The following is a 21,000-nucleotide window of genomic DNA, read 5'->3' as shown; positions in this document are numbered from 1 at the left end:
GGTCACCTACCTTCCACTCTATGTTAACCCCAGAGAAGGAGTTTTGGATGAATGGAATAGGGGTGTGACTGTGGGTAGTAACTATCTGATGGTCAAACACTGTGAATTTAGGGTGGGATGTAGGTGTAGAAAAATCCCTGGATCCAAGGAAGGAGGCAAAGTGGTACCAGATTCCCATAAATGCGCAGTTGTGAAAGAGCAGCCGCCTGACATACAACCACCATCTAAAGGCCTAAAGGGGAGGAAAAGTTAAGGGTCCAGTAGCTCATCATGGCCCCACCCCAGGGTCTCTACCCTATTCCAACTCTAAGATCACAGACCTAGAGAAACCACCTTTAGGTCAAAACAGAAGGTCAAACTTATAGAAGTAAAGCAAATCAGGGAAGGTTAATCTCTTAATACTATATTTAATAAGCTTACACATCATCACCTCTTGAGTTTTAGGAAGGATAACTTAACAATAGGTGTAAAAGCCAGGACTAGGGAACTTGGGATGTGACTCCTAGTCTGGTGACCTTCACATAAACACATGGCCCAAGGACTGCTCCAGGGGAGAGGTGGGGACTGGCCTGTGATTGTGTAGTAAGCCTTGCCTGTCTCCCAGTCCTTGATCACCCCAGAGCCTGGCAGGTGAAGAAGCAATCAGACAGGATTTGTGGTGGTGTGGAGGTGACCTGTGCAAAGTGGATGGGGCAGGGTGCAATCCAGGGGTGTTCCACTGATCTGCTTCTAACACAGCTTTTCTTGTCTCCTGACCCCCATCCATATGGAAAAGCAGGGAGATGAGGAAGAATTTCTCTAGAGTGATTTGGTGCTTCCTGCCATGTGCAAGGCGCATGGTGGACACAGCTCCAGGTGGTGTCTATCTCATTGTGGAGATTTCTGTTCCAGCTGATGCCCCTGATCCAGATGACAACAGAAATGGACCCCATCCCCCATCCCTGTCAGGCCCCTCAACACGTGGAAATGCTGTGACCTGGGGTGGAGGGGGCAGAGTGAGCACAGGACTGCTCACACCCCTGGTTTCTCCCTGGAGCCAGGCCCTACCTCTGGGCCCCAATTCCCAAGGCAGCCTCCAGAATAGGCAGAGCAGTGAGAGTGGAGCCAGGACTTGTGGGAGGGGTCGGTACCCAGAGAAAAGAGATGACAGGGCTGGGACCTGAGCCTGGCTGCTGCTGGCTGCTCTCAGGGGCACCCAGAAGTGAGTTCTGGGAATATGGGGAAGCTGGACTTGGACCCCCCTGGCTCCTGCTGGGAGAGTGCCACAGACAGGTGATGCTGATGGAACAGCAAGAAAACAGAAAGAAGCAAGTCCCTTTGCCCTTCTCTTGATGCTCCGTCTTCCATAAGGTACAGTGAGACAAGAAATTGAGAGACCAAAAGAAAAAAAGAAATGGAGAGACCCAGAGACAATACACAAAGACTTCACAGACACACCTCCCAAGAGAGACTTCTCACGCAAACACCTTTCTCAGAGATCACATACTGAGACCTCACACAGGGACCTCATGTTGCTTCACAGACCCTCAGACAGAAACCTAGCCAGATTTAACAGATTTCCCAGAGACACCTTCCAAAGGGACCGCATACAGAGACTTCACACAGAGATCTCACCCAGAGACAACACACAGAGACTTGGCACAAAGACCTCACAGAGACCTCACATCTATTCTTCAGTATCCATTGACAAGTCTTTCTTAGTGAATATGAAACCACTTAGCAAACTGGCAGCATGATAAATATATTATCAGTTGTGCCCCTCTGAGATCCACCAGACACTCATTGTCAGCATTACTCTAAATGGGGAAATGTTTGAGAAGTTTTGTTCTTTTGTAATGTCACTGCCTCTGAACAAAAGAATTATACATTCCAAATGTAGATTTTCAAATTTCATTCTTAGGTGTTCATTAGCTTGAAAATCACATATTACATTATTTTATTTTTATTTATTTTAGAAGAATGAAGAAAATAATGTTTATTTCTTAGAAATGCATGTAGTACTCTATTTTTTTATTTTAAAAGATTTTTAGTGGAGTATAGTTGAGTTACAAATTTGTGTTAGTTTCAGGTGTACAGCAAAGGGAGCCAGTTATACATATACATATGTCCACTTTTTTTAAAGATTCTTTTCCCATAGAGGCCATTACAGAGTATTGAGTAGAGCTCCCCGTGCTATACAGTAGGTTATTATTATCTATTTTGTATATAGTCGTGTGTATATGTCAATCCCAATCTCCCAATTTATCCTTCCCCCCTTATCTCCTGGTAACCATAAGTTTTCATTTGTACCCTTTTTTAGGAGAATCACAAATTTTAAGCACAACTAAAACACTGTCAGTCTCCAGTGAGAGAAAATATTTGTCCAGTTTTAGTTATCATCCAGTCAAGTGGTATCTGGCACATTTTTTACTTAATTGAGGACAAAACTTAAACTTGAGATGGCTTACTTGTTTCCTTTGGGAACATAAGAAAAACCTGCAACAAAGGTACTCTAGGAATGAAAAAAACCAAGAAAGAAGCATCCGGACTCACATTCACTTCCCAGAGGGCTGTGTAACTAGCACATTATTTTGCACATAATAGCTTGCATTAGGTTTGTGAGGTTTGCTTTATTTTTGAACAGGCCAATAATCATGTGAGGATTTTTCACAAGTCAAATTTCTGGTTTTAAATTTTACATTCTGGCAAAATTATGCTTCTGAATATTATTTTATTTCTTAAAATGTGGTAATGCCCTAAAATGATATTACACAATCATAACGTTCAGCTAACATACTTAAAAAGATGGGCTATTAAGGATTCATTCTTAAATAATTCTATGAAATGCACATTTTCTAAGACATGCAGTTAGGATCCATTTTATATTCATTATAGGGTTAACACATGGCTTTAAAAATTTTTGAAAGATTATAAAATATATGACTTAGCCTATGCTTGACATTATACATGTTACCTCATAAAATTACTGAGGGAAGGATATCTTAATATCTGAATTGAAGGTAGTGTACATTTAATCTACATTTGGCTTATAACAATGAATAATGAAAGGCTTTCATTTATTATATATCTCACACTTTCCAAAGGGTACACTTCTAAAAGACTACTGATTTCTCACTGCTAATAAGCAACCTATTGTCCTTGCCTTGGTAAAATCTATTTTAATGACAGCTGGTTGTCTCCCAGATTATCCATTGGTATTACAGCGTCACGGTCTTTTAAGAGGAGCAGGGCTGACACGAGGACTCTTTGGGCTTATTTCTACAAGAAATTTAGTTTTTCTATTCTCCTAATTAAAAAATGTATAATTATTAATTTTTCACTTTACTCCCTTATGTCGTTGAAGCAGAAAACAATGGACTATGGTCATGTATGTCATCTAATACTCTATCAGATCACATTTTTTTAAATAGTGCAGCTTACTCAGGTAAGTTTACTGATCAGAACAAAATGGAATCAATTAGGAAAAAGTTCATACAGGAAAATATCCTTTTCAAAGTTGACTATTTTAACACAGTTAAATAAGCGATTATTTTTTAATCCTTTGAGTTAAAATTGTTCAGGGTGGCCAAGAAAGTCTGGAAACATGAAAAATGTCCATAAAAGCACTTTATTACTATAATACGTTGAATGTGTTGCCCTCATTATTAATTCACAGTTCATTAAGCTGGGCAAAATTACAATGAACAATGTGCATTAAAGCAAAATTCCCATCAATCATTTTCCATCTGTCATACATTCTGTCAGATGATTTGTGTGTCTAATTTTCATGGAAAAACTTGTACCTTTACTCCAGAATAAGAAATCAAGGGGGATCAATCTATTAAAAAGATATTAATATTCCCAGACTCTGTGGCCTTCCGTATTTTCTTTTTAAGAAGATTCACCTAGTGCAAATCTTATAAATATTTTTACCATTTAATATGCCCAGACAAAATGGATACAAAAATTAGATAAAAGAGAAAACAACAAAAACAGATCCCCTTTGTTTTCAAAACATTTGATGTTTACATCAAAATATTTTGTTGAAAATGAAGTGATTTTTAATCTATAGTTAAAAGACACTACAATGATATTTAGAACATATTACAGATCTGGATTTTTACAAATAGATTTTTATTTAAAACAGGTCTCACACTGATATCAAGAAACCAGGCACTCTAGAACAAAATGTGGAGAGATGGCAATTATGCGATGACTTCTTAATACTCCAAGGGAAAAAGATTTTTTCCAAAGTAGTCCATCTACAATATTAACCCTTAAGATCTACTCCCCTTGATAGGTGTCAATATTATTTCCTCTTTTATACACATTTACTTTATAATTAACTCCTACAGGAGGACATTTCTGGAAATGTTCCCAGATATCTACAGCCACACTTTCTGTCATGATCACACCATGGAAAAAGTAGGGAACCTCCAGATCCTGATGATCCAGGGGTTTCATAATTACCCCTTTGAGGTCAGTCAGAATCATAATCATTCCCAGAACAGGGTCGGTCTTTACATTTGTGCCCCTAGACATGCAGATTGTAACACTACCCACCCAAAGGCAAGTTGTCTTCCTTACTCAGGTTTGCAGGGGCACCACTCACTGTGGTAGCTAGAAGAGTCCGTTGCCCCCAGCCCGGACCTGCATTCTCTACTCTCCACAGACACATCGTACTACAGATATACCAGTGGTGCTGATGAAACTTCCAGAAAGCTATAAAATAATGCATGCCAGGCACGGTAGATGAGGATTTAGAAAATGCTAACATCTTCTCTAGGAAATAAAGGTGACATACCTACGTGGCTTTAAGCATTTTTGTGCATTAGCTGGCCCCCTGGATCTGGGAAAAAGCATCTGATTTTAAAGTTTCTCAGCCTCATTCTCTGCAATGAAATCTGAAGCTCTTCCTTCCTTCTCTGAGTCCAGAAGCTGGAATTGATACAGTCTGCTCTCTGTGATTTGTCTCTACCATTTGTTTCCAGTGACCACTTCAACTCAGATATCTCTCAATTCAGGGACCACTCCTAAACTTCAGGACGAAGATCACTGCCCTTTTTATTCCCACCACAATTTTATGCTAGTGACCCTTTACAGTGTCAATAAATTTATTTTGTAGAATGTGCCCCCTGGACTCCACCTGCTAAATCTGTTTTGTGGGCAAATCATTTGTTACTTAGCTAAACAAATTTTATAAAATCATATTTCATAAAATTGTATTTTATAAAATGTTATTTTCTTATTTTATAAAATTGGTAAATCCAGGGATTTAGGCTTAATTCTTATTTTTAAAAATGTTGGTACACATTTTGCCAATTTTTCTCTTTTTACATGGATCAGAAAATATGTTAAGAACTCAACAGTGAAGATACCACTATTTTTATTTTTTCTCACTTTTTGTACTTAACTTTTATAACAAACCTTTATTATTGCACAGGAAACAAGAAAGTTTGTTCCTTGGAAAACATCAGTCCTAAGAACGTACTAAGTTAAAGCTTAGCATGTTAGATCTGCGAGTAGCCTTGTCTTTTTTTTTTTTTTTTTTTTTTTTTTGGTACGCAGGCCTCTCACTGTTGTGGCCTCTCCCGTTGCAGAGCACAGGCTCCGGACACGCCGGCTCAGCGGTCATGGCTCACGGGCCCAGCCGGTCCGCGGCATGTGGGATCTTCCCGGATCGGGGCACGAACCCGTGTCCCCTGCATCGGCAGGTGGACTCTCAACCACTGTGCCACCAGGGAAGCCCAACCTTGTCTTTTTTTTAATGATGCTTTTTCCTGAATTGGTAAAAAAAAAAAAAAAAAAAAAAAAAAAAGCCTTAAGGCTTAGGAACAGAAGCAAATTGAGAATTAAAATCCAAATCATTCAAATGAAGTTTGTCAGAACAGTTTGTGTGTGGAGAGGACAGCTTCTAGGCACTTCAGAGAAACCAGCAGGACAGATTTGAGAATAGCCAGCACCTTACAGGGCTTCTCACAGAAATGCTTTAATGCAAAGAGGTGACTATATTTCACAGGGAGACCAGGGAGAGGATGCAGAGATAATTAAATTACATTCAAGCACCTGTTTACCTGGGAGGTTAAGTTCCTTCATATTGTGGTCAGATGCTGTTTAGGGGGACACTGGTGCAGGGGAGGTGTTGGGAGGATGAACACTTTTCTGAGTGATTTTGCAAGTGTGAAAATCCATCCAACAGAGATGCTAGAAAAATTTGCTCCTAGTAGCAAGCATCCAACATGATATTTTGGGACAAAAATGTGTATTTGGAAGAATTTTTCACAAAAGAACAGTGATGGGAGGAAAAGATTCATATGGGCCTGGCTAGTAATAGTCTTCCTTCACAATTTTCTTGTGGGTTCCTGAGGCCTGTTGTGACTGCTTGGAGACCTGGTCCCCAAGCAATGGCCCTCTTTGTCATACTCAGGGTAACCCAGGAAGTTGCTTGTCTGAAGCAGAAAAGGTTCTCCCTTCCACTCATGTCCTCTTGCTGATCAGATGAACACATGGCATCATCTACAGCTGAGAGGTGTTTGTTAACTACCTTTGTTTCATAGGACACAACTCATATATACTCTACAGTAATGTTTATCACTGTCTTTTATAATCTCAAGGTAAGAAGTAATCAGTGTTAAAATCATTCTACTGGAATAACAAAGCACATGATTTTTTTTTCCCTAATAGTGATTGTATTTGTTTGCTAGGGCTGCCATAACAAAATACCACACTGGCTACTAGGTGGCTTAAACAACAAAAATATATTTTCTCATAGCTCTAGAGGCTAGAAGTCCAAGATCAAAGTATCAAGTTTAGTTTCTTTGAGGTCTCTCTCCTTTGATGGCTACCTTCTTGCTGTGTCCTCACATGGTTGCCCCTCAGTCTATGCATGTCTGTGTTCTAGTATTCCCCCCTTATAAAGATACAAGTCATATTGGATTAGAGTCCATCCATATGATCATTTTACCTTAATTTTCTCTTCCAAAGCAGTATTTCCAAGTAGAAGTTAAGCTTACTGTACAAGCAATCAGGTATTGAATAAGAGGCATTGCTATGGAGACAAAAAAACAATGGTTAATAATGGAGGCAAATTTCATATCAGTTTTTGAGTTCTGAGGGTAGACAGTTGAGAAGATCTCTAAATGTCAGGGTTAAAGCATCTTTTGTAGTTTGAATGTCCATCAGATGTTCAGGTAAACTTTCTGAGTGGTCCATAGAGCAACAGGAACGAAGAAGACTGTCTAAACATGAGCTGCTGTGGAGATTTCTCTGAAGTTTATATTAAGATATCTACCTTCAGTATGCAGGACTTCAGAAAAAAAGGCAGTTTTAGTTTCAATGATTCCAAGTTAAAAGGGTGGGAGAAAATTTGGAAACACTAGTTTGGAGAGTTGTAGTCGGGTAGTGGAGGAAACTAGAAAAATTCAGGACACAGTCCAGTTTTCAGGTAATTAACAAAACTTCCAGGAAAATTAATAGCACTAGAATCTAATATCCACAATACGTATTTTGGTTTCTATCGAAAGATAATTTTTCTCTCTAAAATCACCCTCATTTCTATCAAAGATAGCCAAATTAAGACAAATTTGTGTGCAAAATAAGTCTAGATTCAATAAACTTGGTCTTATTTATATAAGTATAGCAAGGATCGTGACTGACCATATAGGCTTATTTTTTATTTTTATTTTTTGCTTTTATTAAGAGAATTTATTGCCTCTCTCTCCTCCCAATAGCTCAAACATGAAGAAGCAACATCAGAGGAAGACAGACAGACAGACAAATGGCTCTTTGAGTTTGTCCTTCTTGGCACTGGTGAAGGAAGAGGCAGCTTTCTCAAAGTTTTTATCTGCTTAATTGGATGTAGTAGAGAAAGGGAACAAGGAAAGTCAGAGGATAAGTGAACAGGCTCTGCACCTACCAAGGATGTGTTATCCTCCTAATCGTCCCAGTAGGAATATTCCATTCATGTTCTTTGATCTGATCCTTGCATTGGAAGACACTTCTTTTTTTAATCTCTTTTTTTTTTCAATTTAATTTTAATTTTATATTGAAGTATAGTTGATTTACAATGTTGAATTAGTTTCAGGTGTACAGCAAAATGATTCACTTATACATATACATATATCCATTCTTTTTCAGATTCTTTTGCCATATAGGTTATTACAGAATAGTGAGTAGAGTTCCCTTTGCTATACAGTAGGGTCTTGTTGATTATCTATTTTATATATAGTAGTGTGTATATGTGAATCCAAACTCCTAATTTATCCCTCCCCATACCTTTTCCCTTTAGTAACCAGAAGTTTGTTTTTTAAGTCTGTGAGTCTGTTTCTCTTTTGTAATTAAGTGCATTTGTATCATTTTTTCAGATTCCACAGATAAGTGATATCATATGATATTTGTCTTTCTCTGAATTACTTCACTTAGTATGATAATCTCTACATCAATTCATGTTACTGCAAATGGCATTATTTCATTCATTTTTATGGCTGAGTAATATTCCATTGTATATATGTACCACATCTTCTTTATCCATTCATCTGTCAATGGACATTTAAATTGCTTTCATATCCTGGTTATTGTGAATAGTGCTGCACTGAACACTGGGGTGCATGTCTCTTTTGGAAGTATAATTTTCTCCAGATACATGCCTAAGAGTAGGATTGCTGGATCATATGGTAGTTCTATTTTTAGTTTTTTAAGGAATCCCATAATATTCTCCATAGTGGTTGAACCAATTTACATTCCCACCAACAGTGTAGGAGGACTCCTTTTCTCCACACCCTCTCCAACATTTTGGTAGTCTACAGTTTGTAGACGTTTTGATGATTGTTATTCTGACTGGTGTGAGGTGATACCTCATTGTAGTTTTGATTTGCATTTCTCTAATAATTAGCGATGTTGAGCAGATTTTCATGTGCTTTTTGCCCATCAGTATGTCTTCTTTGGAGAAATGTCTGTTTAGATCTTCTGTCCATTTTTTGATTGGGTGGTTTGCTTTTTTGATATTGAGCTGCATGAGCTATTTGTATACTTTGGAGATTATTCCATTGTCAGTCTCATCATTTGCAAATATTTTCTCCCATTCTGTAGGTTGTCTTTTTGTTTTGTTTATGGTTTCCTTTGTTGTGCAAAAGCTTTTAAGTTTGAATAGGTCCCATTTGTTTATTTTAGTTTTTTGTTTTCTTTCCTCTAGGAGGTGGATCCAAAAAGATATTGCTGCTGTGAAAGAGTGTTCTGCCTGGATTTTCCTCTAAGAGTTTTATAATATCCAGTCTTACATTTAGGTCTTTAATGCATTTTGAGTTTATTTTTGTCTGTGGTGTTAGAAAATTGTTCTAATTTCATTTTTTTACATATAGCTGTCCAGTTTTCCTAGTACCACTTATTGAAGAGACTGTCTTTTCTCCATTATATATTCCTGCCTCCTTTGACATAGATTAATTGACCATAGTTGTGTGGGTTTATTTCTGGGCTTTCTATTCTGTTCCATTGATCTATATTTCTGTTTTTGTGCAAGTACCATACTGATCACTGTAGCTTTGTAATATAGTCTGAAGACAGTGAGCCTGATTCCTCCAGCTCCATTTTGCTTTCATAGTATGCTTTGGCTATTTGGGGGTTTGTGTTTCTATACAAATTTTAAAATTTTCTGTTCTAGTTCTGTGAAAAATGCCATTGGTGCGGGCTTCCCTGGCGGTCCGGTGGTTGGGACTTCACCTTCCAATGAGGAGGATGCAGGTTCAATCCCTGGTCAGGGAGTTGGGATCCCACATGCAATGCAACCAAAAAAAAAAAAAACAAAAAAAAACAAAAACAAAAACATAAAACAGAAGCAATATTGTAACAAATTCAATAAAGACTTTAAAAATGGTCCACATGAAAAAAATCTTTAAAAAAAATTCCACTGGTAATTTAATAGGGATTGCATTGAATCTGTAGATTGCCTTAAGTAGTATAGTCATTTTGACAGTATTGATTCTTCCAATCCAAGCACATGGTATATCTCTCCATCTGTTTGTGTCACTTTCGATTTCTTTCATCAGCATCTTAGAGTTTTCAGAGTACAGGTCTTTTGTCTCCTTAGGTAGATTTATTCATAGGTATTTTTTCTTTTTGATGTGATGCTAAATGGGATTCCTTCCATAATTTCTCTTTCTGATCTTTTGATTTAGTGTATAGGAATGAAAGAGATTTCTGTGTATTAATTTTGTATTCTGTGACTTTACTGAATACATTGATGTGGTGTATCACACTGATTGATATGTGGATATTGAAAAATCCTTGCATCATTGGGATAAATCCCACTTGATCATGGTGTCTGAGCCTTTAAATGTGTTGTTGGATTCACTTTGCTAGTGTTTTGTAAATGAGTTTTGAGTCTATGTTCATCAGTGATATTGACTTATTTTTTCTTTTTTTGTAGTACCTTTGTTTGGTTTTGGTATCAGGGTGATTATGGCCTCATAGGATGAGTTTGGGAATGTTTCTTCTTCTGAAATTTTATGGAATAGTTTCAGAAGAACAGGTGTTTAGTGTTCTCTAAATGCTTGATAGAATTCACCTGTGAAGCCATCTGATCTTGGACTTTTGTTTGTTGGGAGTTTCTTTTTTAAAAATAAATTTTAATAAATTTTTTAAAATAAATTTATTTATTTATTTATTTTTGGCTGCATTGGGTGTTTGTTGTTGTATGTAGGCTTTCTTTTTTTAGTTGTGGCAAGCGGGGGCTACTCTTCATTGCGGTGCATGGGCTACTCATTGCGGTGGTTCTCTTGTTGCAGAGCATGGGATCTAGGCATGTGAGCTTCAGTAGTTGTGGCATGCAGGCTCAGCAGCTGTGGTTCGTGGGCTCTAGAGAGCAGGCTTAGTAGTTGTGACCCACGGGCTTAGTTGCTCTGTGACATGTGGGATCTTCCTGGACCAGGGTTCGAACCCATGTCCCCTGCATTGGCAGGTGTTTTCTTAACAACTGCGCCACCAGGGATGCCCTGTTGGAGTTTCTTCATCACAGCTTCAATTTCAGGACTTGTGATTTGTCTGTTCATATTTTCTATTTCTTCCTGGTTCAGTCTTCGAAGGTTGTACCTTTCTAAGAATTTGTCCATTTCTTCTAGGTTGTGCATTTTACAGGCATATAGTTTCTGGTAGTAGTCTCTTATGAGCTTTTGTATTTCTGTGGTGTCCATTGTAACTTCTTTTGTATTTCTAATTTTATTGCTTTGAGCTCTCCCCATTTTTTTCTTGATGATGCTGGCTAATGGTTTATCAATTTGTTTATCTTTTCAAAGAACAGCTTCTAGTTTCATTGATCTTTCCTACTGTTTTCTTTGTCTCTCATTTATTTCTGCTCTGATCTATATGATTTCTTTCCTTCTAATAAATTTGGGTTTTGTTTGTTCTCCTTTGTCTAGTTGCTTTTTACGTATAAGGTTAGGTTGTTTATTTGAGATTTTTCTTGTATCCTGAGGTAAGATTTTATCACTATAAACTTCCCTCTTAGAAATGCTTCTGCTGCATCCCATAAGTTTTGGATCTTCGTGTTTTTGTTTTCATTTGTAGGTATTTTTTAATTTTTGCTTTGATTTCTTCAGTGATACATTGGTTGCTTATAGCATATTGTTTAGCCTCCATGTATTTGTGTTTTTTACAGTTTTTTTTTTCTTGTAGTTGATTTCTAATCTCATAGCATTGTGTTTGGAATAGGTGCTTCATATGATTTCAATTTTCTTAAATTTACCAAGGCTCACTTTGTGGCCCAGCGTGTGATCTATCCTGGAGAATGTTTCTTGTGCACATGAGGAGAATGTGTATTCTGCTGCTTTCAGATGGAATGCTCTCTAAATATCAATTAAGTCCTTCTGGTCTAATGTGTCATTCAAGGCCTGTGTTTTCATATTGATTTTGTCTGGATGATCTGTCCATTGACGAAAGTGGGGTGTTAACATCCCCCAATACTATTGTGTTACTGTCAATTTCTCCTTTTATGGCTATTAGCATTTGCCTTATATATTGAGGTGCTCCTATGTTGGGTGAATATATATTTACAATTGTTGTATCTTCTTCTTGGATTGATTCCTTGATCATTATGCAGTGTCCTTCTTGGTCCTCATTACAGTCTTTATTTTAGTGTCTATTTTGTCTGATATGACTATTGCTACTCTGGCTTTCCTTTGATTTCCATTTGTATGGAATACCTTTCTTTTACCCTCTCACTTTCAGTCTGTGTGGGTGTCTAGATCTAAAGTGAGTTTCTAGTAGGCAGCATATATATGGTTCTTGCTTTTGTATCTGTTCAGCCAGTCTATGTCTTTTGGTTGGAACATTTAATCTATTTACTTTTAATGTAATTATCAATATGTATGTTCTTATTGTCATTTTGTTCATTGTTTTGGGTTTGTTTTTGTAGCTCTTTTTTCTTCCCTTCCTCTTTTGTTCTCTTCCCTTGTGGTTTGATGACCATCTTTAGTGTTGCATTTGGGTTGCTTTTTCTTTGTGTATCTATTGTAGATTTCTGGTTTGCATTTCCCATGAGGTTTTGATATAGCATAGTGTGTGTGTGTGTGTATATATATATATATATATATATATATATATATATATATATATATGAAGTTGCCTTAAGTTGCTGGTCTCTTAATTTCAAATGCATTTCCAATATCCTGCATTTGTACTCTCCTCTTCTCATGATTGCTTGTTTTGATATCATATTTGTGAGTGGATGATTTCCTACCTTTACTGTATGTTTGCCTTTAATGGTGAGCTTTCCCATTCATAATTTTCTTTTTTTCTAGTTGTGGCATTTTCTTTTTCATCTAGAGAAGTTCCTTTAGCATTTGTTGTAAAGCTGGTTTGATGGTGCTGAATTCTCTTAGCTTTTGTTTGTCTATAAAGCTTTTGATTTCTCTGTCACGTCTGAATAAGAGCCTTGCTGGGTAGAGTATTTTTGGTCATAGGTTTTTGCCTTTCATCACTGTAAATATATTGGGCCACTCCCTTCTGGCCTGCAGAGTTTCTGCTGAAAAAATCAGCTGATAACCTTACTGGGGTTTCCTTATATGTTATTTGTTGTTTTTCTCTTGTTGCTTTTAATGTTTTCTTTGTCTTTCATTTTTGTCCATTTGATTCATGTGTGTTGGCATGTTCCTCTTTGGGTTTGTCCTGTATTTGACTCTCTGTGCTTCCTGGACTTGAGTGACTGTTCCTTTTCCATGTTAGGGAAGTTTTTGGCTATTATCTCTTCAAATATTTTTTCAGCCCCTCTGTCTCTCTCTTCTCCTTCTGGGACCCCTATAATGTGAATGTTGGCACATTTAATGTTGTCCCAGAGGTCTCTTAGACTGCCCTCATTTGTTTTCATGTTTTTTCTTTATTCGGTTCCAAAGCAGTGATTTTCACCAATCTGTCTACCAGCTCACTTATTTATTCTTCTGCCTCATTTATTCTGCTATTGATTATTTGTAGAGTATTTTTCATTTCAGTTATTGTTTATCTCTGTTTTTTAAAACTTCTAGCTCTTTGTTAAAAATTTCATCTATGTTCTTGGTCTGTGCCTCCATTCTTTTTCCAGTTACTTGTATCATCTTTACTATCATTACTCTGAATTCTTTTTCAGGAAGATTGCCTATCATCTCCACTTCACTTAGGTGTTCTTCCAGAGTTTGATGATGTTCCTTCATCTGGAACACATTTCTCTGCCTTCTGTGTTTGTAGCCTCCTTTCCTCAGGCTGCAGGATCTTGGCTCCTCTCACTTCTGGTGCCTGCCCCCTGATGGGTGAGGTTGGTCCAGGAGCTTGTGCTGTCTTCCTGGTGGTAGGGACTGGTGCCTGCCCACTGGTGAGTGGAGCTGAGTTTTCTCCCTCTGGTGGGCAGGGCTGTGTCAAGTGGTGTTTAGAGGCGGCTGTGCGATCAGAATAAATTTAGGCAGCCTGTCTGCTCATGGGAGGGTCTGTGTTCCCACCCTGTTGGTTGTTTGCCCTGAGGCATCCCAGAACTGGAGACTGCAGGCTATTGGGTGGGGCCAGGTCTCAGTGCCCAAATGGTGACCTCCAGGAGAGCTCACACCAAAAAATATTCCCTGGGTCCTCTGCCACCAGTGTTCTTGCCCCCACAGTGAGCCACAGCCAACTTCTTCCTCCCCAAGAGACCCTCCAAGACCCTCAGGTAGGTCTGGCCTAAGCTTTTATGGAGTTACTCCTTTGCCCTGAGTCCCAGTAAACATGAAACCTTGTGTCACTCTCCAAAAGTGGAGTCTCTTTCCCCCAATCCTGTGGAGCTCCTGCCCTCAAGTCCCACTGGCCTTCAAGATCAAATGCTCTGGGATCTCCTCCTCTCATTGCCATGTCCCCAGGCTGAGGACCCTCATGTGGCTCTCAGAACTCTCACTCCTGTGGGAAAACCTCTGTGATATGATGATTATTTTCCACTTTCTGGGTCACCCACCCAGCAGGTATGAGATTTGATTATATCACAAAAGCACCCCTCCTACCATCTAGTTGTAGCTTCTTCTTTGTCTTTGGATGTAGAATGTCTTTTTTTATGTTCAAGTCTTTTTTGTTGATGGTTGTTCAGCAGTTCGTTGTGATTTGGGTGGTTTCATGAGAGGAGGTGAGCTCACGTCCTTCTACTCTGCCATCTTTGTCTCTACCCTCTCTCCTGAATGTCACTGTGAGGAGTTCTGGCTTCTTAAAGTTCAATTTTGATTGAAATTCATGAAGGACTTCAGGCTTTACCTCTGGTCAACCACTATCTCTGCAGAATATCTCCAGGGTTAGAGGGAAATCTCCCATATAGGCTCTTTTAAATCTGCTTTGCTGGAACTTTTTATAAGGAATCTCCAGATTAAACTTTTAATAGTCCCTTGAGGCTAAGAAGCCAAGCCAATCATTTGACATCTATAGATTTGGGTGAATTCTTCTCCTCAATGTCCTCCACATATTCTGAGGTTCTTGCATTTGCCAGGAAGTGACCTTCCTTACTCAGCTAGTAAGGCTGCTGGGAACTCTAAGCAAGGTACCACACTATTTTCCCAAGGGGTTTTATTGGCTCCATGAAGTCAACCTTAGTTTCTTAAAGCTGTTTGGTCAAACCTAAGTTTATGTATATCTCTCTCAAATATGACATTCTAGGCAGAACTTTAGTAATATAATCAATGTTTGCAATTATGTGCTATTATAAGGAGAACAGATTCTTATTGAAATTATGCAAATAACTATATTGCCAAGAAAATAAAAATGTTCACTGAAAGCTTCTGAATTCTGGAGGAATCGGGTAGGGAGAAAAAGACAAATGATTCAATTTTGCTTACAAGGGTATAATTTACCAAACTGCTCTAAGCTTAAGAGAGAAAAACAAATTTTCCTACATTTGGAGAAACAAAACTTAAAAAACAAAAAACCAGCAATGTTTCAAATGTAAAAGTCATAGGGCTTCCCTGGTGGTGCAGTGGTTGAGAGTCTGCCTGTGATGCAGGGGACCCGGGTTCGTGCCCCGGTCTGGGAGGATCCCACATACCGTGGAGCGACTGGGCCTGTGAACCATGGCCGCTGAGCCTGCGCATCCGGAGCCTGTGCTCCACAACGGGAGAGGCCACAACAGTGAGAGGCCCGTGTACCACGAAAAAAAAAATCATAAAATGGGGCTTTCCTGGTGGCACAGTGTTTAAGGATCTGCCTGCCAGTGCAAGGGACATGGGTTCAAACCCTGGTCCAGGAAGATCCCACATGCCGCAGAGCAACTAAGCCCACGTGCCACAACTACTGAGCCTGTATTCTAGAGCCCATGAGCCACAACTACTGAAGCCCATGCACCTAGAGCCCATGCTCTACAACAAGAGAAGCCACTGCAATGAGAAGCCCACGCACCACAACGAAGGGTAGCTGCCATTCGCTGCAACTAGAGAAAGCCCACACACAGCAACAAAGACCCAATGCAGCCAAAAATAAATAAACTAAATAAATTTATTTTTAAAATCATAAAATATTATAACCATCTTCTTCAGTTTACTTAGTCCCATGTAATTAATTCTTGTTTTGTTTGATCTTTTGTTAGAAGTTTTATGAAACCGTCAATTTCTCCATTAGGGTTTTGTAAATCCTTACTCAGTTCAGTGTAATGATTTGAAATTCATCAGAAACTTGTGTTCTAGAATACTTGTTAGATCCTTTTCCATGAATTTCTCTGAACATGAAACACATTTTCAGGAAGCTTTTGTAAAAGCATCTGAGTAAAACCATTGTCTAAGTAATAAAAGACAAATATCCATTACTAAAAATTTGATTCATTCTAATGGAATTGACAAGAAAAGTTATCTCTGTGACACAAAACATTTAAGATAATAACTAGAATTATGACTGATAACATTATACTAGGACATATCCAATTTTAGGAATTTCATATACTTTCGAGAACATTTATATTAATAACATTCACCTTTATGATATAACCTAGAGTTTATGATCATTTATTTAGCAATGCTTCCCATGTAAGTAACATACCAAATAAGCCTAATGAGTTTCATAGCTCTCTTTTCTAATAAGATAAAACAAATCTTTTAGGGTGTTCCAAGGGGTCTCTGGAAAACCTGAACATTATTTCCAGGTCAATAAGACTTCATTTAGAATTTGACTTAGGGGAAAATCTACTTTTTCAAAAATAAAAATGTTTTAAAACACTTTGTCAAATATGATCATATGTCACTGTGAATTAATATTTAGTTATCAATTTAATCAAAGTGACAAAGATTCACATGTAAATACAGACAGTTAAATAGTGTAAAAAGACTTAGCTCTTTTAATATTGAAAGCACTCAGTTTTTCTTCAAAATTATCAGACTCATCAAGACAAAATGTACAATATTTGTTTTGCTAGACAGATTACATTAAATGTAAAAAAAAAAGTCTTTGTTTATAATTTCTCATTAAGAGCAGACCAATAATTAAGAAAATTTTGCAAAAAGAGAGAAAAAACAAATTTTAATTTTCTACCAGCTTACTTTGGATATTAAAACTCAATCACTTTATTAAATCCATTCCAATCTTAGACCTGACTACACATAAAATTCCTTTCTAAAGATTCCTTTTTAACAAACCTCTAACAACTTTCTCTGCCCATTTTGATTTGTCCCTTGTTCTCTTTCCCATTTAGAAGTTACCAGCTTTAGGACAAAAATCACTTAACAAAGTTTTTACATGAACAAAAACGTCTCCATAGCTTACACTTTTTCTTACCCCAAAACATATTCTAATTTCCTTATAATTCCTAGTAGCTTTAACCACATATATTATTTACAATTCTTAATCCTTTGAAGCTTTAATTTTTTTGTAAAGATAAAGTTAAAAATTATTAACTGTGTAAGTATTTTGTGGCTTGGCAAACTTATAAATACATTTCATAATTTCTAGAAACATATTCTACTTCATAGTGCAAGCTTTTACTGAAGCACAAGACATGTTTACTAATAGAACCAAACATATTTAGTGTGTAATAATAGGTCAAAAGTAGGTAAACTTAGACTCGTGCAGCAATTAATATTTCAGTATTTTGTCTTAGTTGGAAATGATCTAGACATTCAATTCATTTAATTTAGCTTAGCAAAACTCTAAGGGTACAATTTATCAAAGACATTTAGAAAACTATTTAAGTTGACATAGCAAAAACAATTATTGCTAAAAAAAGTTTACCTAAAAGAATTCTTATCTTATGTCTATTTAATTAATTTGTTCTTAACAATCACTCAGATTACTCATGACAATTTCATAAGATGTTAAAGTAGTGTTAGCCATCATCTTAAATTATTATTATTATTACTGTTTTCTGAGAAATTTTGTAAAAGAGATAACATGAGCTTATTTGACTTTTAGTAAAACTACCTAGCATAAAGCTATTATACTTAATGCTGATAACTCTTAAGATATGTCTGTATTAATTAATCCATTAAACCTGAACTAGATTTTACTTACCAAAAAATATCCAAGATCTTGTGAATTTGAAAAATATTTGTATTCGTTTTTGTTATATTTTTGAGAATTTTTAGATTGCTTGTTGGGATAAATTAAGTTTACACACTCAGATAGCTACAGTCTTTTATTAGTTATGGAGAAGACTTTTAAGTCTTCTTGCCCTTTAAGTGTACTTGCCCTTGATAAACAATTTTAAGGAGACTGTGATTTAGAGTTTGAGCAAGAGAGGGTTTTTTTGGTGGTTTTTGTTTTAAAAAAACCACCTCTTTCCTATTTTTTCTTTAAATTTTAGTTTCAGGTTCTAACAATTGAGATAATCTGGGCTCAGTCTCAGGCAATGTGGCTGTGTTTACATTTCAGAGACATGATAAGATTTATAACTTTAAGGGACAGAGAAAAAAATGTAAATTTTCTTCTGTGAGTTTTGGAGTGTATTTTTCTATTATCATAAGTCTCAGGGTAATTATTATTTTAAAAACTTTTTCTTCTTAAGTACAGGACAATTTTGCTCCAATTATCCTCAACTTTTATAATATCTACAAGAATTTGAGAGGAATAGGTTTCAGGGTTGGTGAAGATAAATGGGCCTTGACTTGTTCCTAAGTTGCATTTCTGGTTTTGTAGAGATTTGGAAGACAAAGATAATTGTTTCTATTAGCTCTTGAATATTAGCTTCCAACTGATCTTTTCCTAATTATTTGTAGGAGGGCCTAAGGAATTGCTGAGGAGATGGGGCAATTTTTAAAATTTTTCTTAAAAAGGGGAATTCACGTTGGATCTTTATTTTAAGTCTAATTTCTGTTATTTCATCTTAATAATGATTCCCTAAGGCTAGCTGTTATACATTATTTTTCCTTTCAATTTGATCCTTCCATAAATACCAATATGACAGCTGTTCATGATGAGAGCTCTCAAAAAGGTAATCTTTTAAATACAGCAAATTTAAAGGATCCATCATCTGGCCATTGAGGAGTAAGACCTTTCATTAATTTCAAATAGTGACTCAAATCAGTAAGGCTTTTTATGGAACGACCCAGAGGTAACTTTTCAGGCTTAGAATAAATCGTTACCATGGATGAAATAAGCATACTTTCAGATGGAGAAGGCACGGATGGTATAGCCCCTATAATGTGAAAATTCATTTCCAAGGATAATCTAAGAAAGCAAAGGCCTTCATTGCACAGGCAGTAAGGGTGGTATAGTGCAAACTGTGTCCCTGGTCTCTCCTGGGAATTTGAGGCACCTCTGATCCCAAACCTACTAATCTGTGACATCAGGCATATGCTGCTGGAATGGGACTTTTCCAACACTTACAAGGTAATGAAGGTTGAAACAACAAAGGCCCCTTATGGACTGGGTGCCCTTAGGACAAACTCCTCTGACAGCTGGCACAACAAGACTAGAGTGTGCTGTTTATGACTTTGTGTCTCAGAACCCCAGTCAATTCAACTGGTTACCAGATGCACCCCAGTAAATACACCATCCAGATGGTGGAGACCAGAGAGAATATTCTCACTGGACAAAAAGCCAAACTCTCAGGACATAGAAAAATACAGAAGGAAAAATCTCATCCAGTTTTTATATAGAGGACTGACAGCAAAGTTTGTCTTAGTAGGCACTGGACTGGAGAGAACTGGTAACTCACCAGTCTGTGAGGCTGTCTCAAACAGCAGGCTTATAGGGCCTATGCCTGTATTCTGCCCTATGGTTCTTTCTTCTTATGAAACATGACTCAGGAGACAGAGACAAAGAAAAACAGTGACTATCTCTGGGAGGAAAGGATGAAGAAAAACTGAGACGAGGTTACTCATTTCCAAAAACCAGATTTTCTATGTCACAAGGATCTTGCTTGATAAGTATTTTCTTCTGCTAATCTAAATTTAGAGATAGATAAAAGGAGACTCTTAAGCACTTTCCCTCCCACCAGACCTTACAGGCCTGGGAAGTTGAGGAGATAAGAAATTTTACCTTCTGCTGGCCTTTGTCATGTGTCCTAGGATCTCTCAGCTGCAGCAGTCTTGTGGTGGGAAGCAGGGTTTAGCCAGCCTCCTGGTTGTCTTGTCAGCTGTTGAGGAGGAAGAAATGTCCCTGCCAACCTTCTTGAGTTAAAGAAGTAACAAGGTTTATACAGCCTTCTTGACCCTGCATTCCCTATCTCTGGTGCTAATGATGTCTTTCTACCTCCTGGTACAGGGAGGGCACCATTCACATGAGATATTAATTTCCTGCTTTCATGGAGACAGATAGGAAGGTCAGTGTGTCTCTCTTGCATCAGTCATTTCTTCAGTAACTTTAATTCAAAGTAATATTCCACTGAGGCATATTTTGGAGCATCCTGCCCTGGGCACCAACAAAGTCAAATGGTTTAGAGAGAAAGCAAGTCCCTTTGTCAGCAGTGACCTGTGCTCATGGTGATTGTTATTCCATCTCCACAATACCGTTGGGCTGGGTGCTCAAGAAACAGAGCTGTGAAAACATGGCTCCTGTCTCTTATAATTTATAGTACCAATGTTTCAAAGAAAAACTTTTATTTAGTGCCTCCTTTGTGTTAGACAATAATGCTGGTATATTTTCAAGATATACAAATAATAGAAAGAGACATGTATGGTACTTGAATTGTAGTGAGACATTAAAAATTTTCCCCCCCAAAAAATCTTTTTCTTTATACTTATAAGAAAAAAAAATGTAGATTCATTTTGGACAAGATAAAGAAAATTTATGAAGTGATAAATCTAACCTGAGAAAGTAGAAAAGAACACAGTACATAGGCTCTGAGCATTCTACTCACAGAAAATATTGTCCTGTTCTTTTGCAATATGGACTTGTTCCCCTGTCCCTATGGCTGTCTCTTCCCCTCTCTGTTTCTGCCCCTCTTCTCTCTCTCCCTCACACATACAATTTTCCCCTACAGAAAAACCCATTGACTAAATGCTAATTGGCAGGCACTGTGCTCAAACTGAGGCTACAGTGGTGAGTTAAAAGCAGAGATCATTTTTCCATCCTCATCAAACGTATATTCCAAGATGGAGAAAGTGAATACTAACCAAAGAGTCACACAACCATAAT

This window comes from Mesoplodon mirus, assembly GCF_964341445.2.
Source record: "Mesoplodon mirus genome assembly, chromosome: 1".
Lineage (NCBI taxonomy): Eukaryota > Metazoa > Chordata > Mammalia > Artiodactyla > Ziphiidae > Mesoplodon > Mesoplodon mirus.
The sequence above is the reverse complement of the archived record's forward strand: the minus strand, read 5'-3'. Positions refer to the sequence as shown.